General features: G+C 38.1%; 1 long non-coding RNA gene across 1 annotated transcript; it reads right to left on the bottom strand.

Annotated features, from left to right (window-relative positions):
* Nucleotides 1-3,335: 3,335 nt before the first annotated feature.
* LOC104241009 (uncharacterized) lies at nt 3,336-4,236 on the bottom strand. Its single transcript, XR_714605.2, has 3 exons — nt 4,050-4,236; nt 3,724-3,823; nt 3,336-3,621 (listed from the first exon to the last, which is right to left on the bottom strand). It is a non-coding gene; the product is annotated as an uncharacterized lncRNA (long non-coding RNA).
* Nucleotides 4,237-4,495: the final 259 nt, after the last annotated feature.

Below are 4,495 nucleotides of genomic sequence, written 5' to 3'. Positions count from 1 at the left end.
TGTAAAAAGATTTGTTTGGTTTAAATTCTGAATTGGAAGGCATGTGCATTCGTGCACAGCATGTGCATTGGTGCATCTCATGTGCTTTGTGCACAGCCTGTGGCCTGCATAAAGGTCCTTTGTTTAATTTTAAAATAGTTTGACAGCATATGCTGTCAACATATCCTACTGCCCATACTTGCTTTTAGTTAAATAAAATAGAAAAGTTAAATCTGCCAGGGAATGATGGGGTTTTTATACCTAATTAACTAAAGTGGAACTGAAAAAGGTTAAAGGCACATGGGAGGGTACTGGGATACTCTAAAAAACAGGCTGTTAAAAGGGTTAAGGAAGGCATATAAAAGGGGGAGTACATCTGATTGAGAGAAAAAAAAAAGATTGGAAAAAATAGACATTGAACCTTAGGAGCTGGAAAATATACAGACACAGTGAGGAGTTTTGAGAGAGAGAGTTTGAAATACATCCAAAGAGATACAGACAGAGGGGGATACCTAGACTGAGGGGATTGAAAAGGGATAGGATTGCACAGATAGAGGGAGGTTAAGAGATAGCAATTCCAGTCGTGTCTATTAGTCGAGTGTCTTTCATTGGTTTACTACTGGTGTGTTTTGCCTGGAGTTCTGATTCTACTCCACTGGGTGTTGTTGTCATTTAGCTGCTTCCTTCTATCGGCCATAGTTGCGCTTCTGTGTTTGAGCCTGTCCTGCTGTTTGCTTTGTTTGCTGCTGCCCTGTCCTACTGCTATTGCTAGTCCTGTTTCTTTTGCTGCTGATTTCCACATCTTCTTCTTCTCCTCCTTTGCATTTTCAGCATTTCCAGGTACACATTTCAAGTCCCATATGGATGTAATTGAATCAGTTTGAAAGCATGAAATGAAAAAGGTTGAAGAAGTTCAGTTATTTTTGTAATACTCATAGTACATTAACAAGCCTGTGAAAATTGATCAGTTTTATTCAACGGTTCGAAAGTATGTACTAATACTCGACTGAGTTTACCCTTTTGTGTTTTAGCTCGTTAGTTGTTGGTTAGTCTGGGCATGTACACTTCGATCTCATACAATACTGTTTCTGTTTCACTTAGCTTTTTTTTAGTTAAGACTAGTCCACATAAGTTTAGTTAAATTCAACTCAAGAAATGTTCGGAATTAAGTGTTGTATTTCGTTAGCTCATGCATGATTTCTTGTCAAAATAAGCATTTTACTTTGCCAGTATATCCTTTAACTTAGTCCAAATAAGTTTAGTAAGTTCAACTTAAGAAATGTTCGGATTAAGTATTGCATTTCATCAATCTCATATGTAATCTTTTTATTCGACCAAAACATTCTCGTAAGGCATGACGTTTTCTCACTTTATAAGTAATTAATCAGAAATTGATAGGAGTCGGGTTTAGGCCAAAGTATATATTAGCATACATTTTTCTTTCTTCTATCTCTGGAAATAAAATAATAGAAATGTAGTCACTGTAGGATACCCTTCTAAAAATAATGAGACGAGCCTCGCCAAAATAAAAAAAAATATGCAAATTGCGGGGCCCTCAACAACTAATCATAATATTTAGAATTCGGGCTAGGCCATTTAGTGAATCTCATGGCCTTCTCAAAAAATAATAACGCGCTAGACTTTCAGGCACGGTTTAAGTAAATTATGTTCTTAAATTCGGGTGCACATTGATGTGACCCAAATTCAAATCTCAACGGAGTCGAAATGTGTTAACAACTACGGGTGCATTGATTGTGATGTGGTTCGAGATGCATTTTCACGACGTTGCAATTCTATAAAAATAAATGATAATAATAAAAGCGGTTTAAACTTAATAAAAGCACGTAAGTCATAACATGTATTTAAATCAGATATTTAGCCATTATAACAATTTAAGCGACCGTGCTAGAACCACGGGATTCGAGGGTGCCTAACACCTTCCCTCGGGTCAACAGAATTCCTTACTTAGAATTTCTGGTTCGCAGACTTCATTTGGAAAAGTCGAAAATTTCCTCGATTTGGGATTCAAGATAAACCGGTGACTTGGGACACCAAAAGCCAAACCTTTCCCAAGTGGCGACTCTGAATTAAATAAATAATCCCATTTCGAATATTGTCACTTAAATTGGAAAAACTCCCCTCGCGCATTTATCCTTCGGGGCTTGGGCGCGCAAAAAGGAGGTGTGACAACCATTGTTCCCTTGCCGGAATATTTATTCGATATTATTGTTCCCCTGCCGGGATGTTTGTTTTGATAGTATTGTTCCCTTGCCGGGATGTTGTTGAAATATAATTGTTCCCTTGCCGGAAAGTTGTTATATTACTATTGTTTCCTTGCCGGGATTCCCTGTGATTATTGTTGTCTTGTAAATGGGAGCAGGTGGTACGCCTACCACAAGATATAATGAAATGGAAGCAGGTGGTACGCCTACCATAAGATATAATGAAATGGGAGCGGGTGGTACGCCTACCACAAGATATAATGAAATGGGAGCGGGTGGTACGCCTACCATAAGATATAATGAAATGGGAGCAGGTGGTACACGTACCACGAGATAAATGAAATGGGAGCGGGTGACACGCCTGCCACGAGTTACAGGAAATGGGATTGGGTTGCACGCCTGCAACAAGATGTGAAAAGAAAGTGAAATCTGCCTTTGTTTTCCTTATTCTTGTTAGTGGTTGGATTTTGATTCCTTTACAGTTCTCTTGATATTCTGTTTTACCTGTTTTCCCCGAAGCATTTTCCCCTTCCTATCTCTATTTGTTTATTCTGCTTTACTTTCAGCTATATATTATATAACTGCACAGGTTTATTTGGTAGTCTGGTCCTGGCCTCGTCACTACTTCGCCGAGGTTAAGCTAGACACTTACCAGCACATGGGGTCGGTTGTGCTGATACTACACTCTGCACTATGTGCAGATCCTGGAGCAGCTTTCGGACCGTAGTGTGGAGGTTACCTTCAGTCCACGCGGAGATCCAAGGTAGACCTGCAGGCGTCCGCAGGCCCTGGCGTCTCCTTTATCCCTATTTCCTGTTTCATTTTCCTTTTATTCAGAAACAGTGTATTGTCATTTTCTTTAGACCTTGTATGTAGTAATCTCTTAGATAGTTTGCGACACTGTGATACCAGGTTTTGGGTGGTTAAGGCTTAAGTATTTGTAATAGATGCATTTTTCATAAATCTTATTGTTGTCTTCCGCTTAAATTTAAATTTCTACTGTTACCACGTTATCGTCTTACATTTGTTAAAAAAAAATAATTGGTTAATGAAGTAATTAGATTAAAGGTTTGGCTTGCCTAGCTCACATTAGTAGGCGCCATCACGATTCCCGAGGGTGAGAAATTCGGATCGTGACACCACACCAAATCGGTTGTTTCATAAAATGGGGCGTTTGGTTGTTCCGGAACAATGAATTTATCAATACGATACAATCAATTTTAAATAAACAATCAAAACAAACATCATTTCGGGATAACAATACAATACAATACAATGGATAACAACCATCCAAACAATCTATAAGTTCCTTTCAATAACTTCATTTCATATGCATGGCCCAGGACTTAGCTTCTTTCACGAATCATGAGCTTTCCTATTTCAGAATCATTGGCGCCGGTACGGCGGTGGACTTCAGCCGCTGTGTGCAAGTGACGGAATTTACTATTAGCACTCTTTCAGGACTTAAATAAAAAAGAATCAACAAATAAGTAAAGGATCTCTAAGAAGTTAGAAAACATACTGATGACTATTTGTATTTGCTTTAGGTGAAGGATAATAGTCTTCGAAATGATGAGCCTCCCTGTCACTACGACCTCGGGCTAGATAATTCATATCTTCTTCTACATATACAGGAAACGAATCATCGACAACATGTTTATCAGAGAGATTTTCTCATGGGATACAATCGAAGGGCTCATAAAATTCAAAACTTAAGAAGTAAGGGAATATCATTGGCCTTCGTTGATATAAAGGTTATTGAAAACATAATTAAAAATAAAATAATTATTCTTTTTAACAGTTTAAACTTTTAGAGAAGTTGGTCATACACGGTTAATTGGACAGTACCTTGGGATTTGACAGGGGACGACTCCAAGATCCTGGCTTGGCTTTGTAGACACCACGCATCCATTGATAATATGAGAAAAATCAGAAGAAGACAATAGTACGCAGCAACCTTCTTCATTTTTATGGATTACTTGTCAGGATTATGTGTCTAAGTATAGAAATTATAAAGGTTTTTTGTGATATGTTTGTAATTATGATGAAGAAACTCATCCTAAAATACCCATTTCATTGTGCGTTGCAGTAGTGTCGCACTTGGACCTTGACTTTGAGTCAATACAGTGGACATCTCCGGTCAAAAAGCAAAGAATAAAACCAAAATTTGGTATTTCTCCACATTCCATTGACAACGTCCAAGTGCTGAACGCACTAATCATGAAAGTAGTCTTATTTAATACTTTATGCATCTCACGACCCTAAAATCGATCCGATCATGATGTCGCTTATCG

Source organism: Nicotiana sylvestris, chromosome 6, assembly GCF_000393655.2.
Source record: "Nicotiana sylvestris chromosome 6, ASM39365v2, whole genome shotgun sequence".
Lineage (NCBI taxonomy): Eukaryota > Viridiplantae > Streptophyta > Magnoliopsida > Solanales > Solanaceae > Nicotiana > Nicotiana sylvestris.
This window is presented reverse-complemented; position numbering and strand designations above follow the sequence as displayed.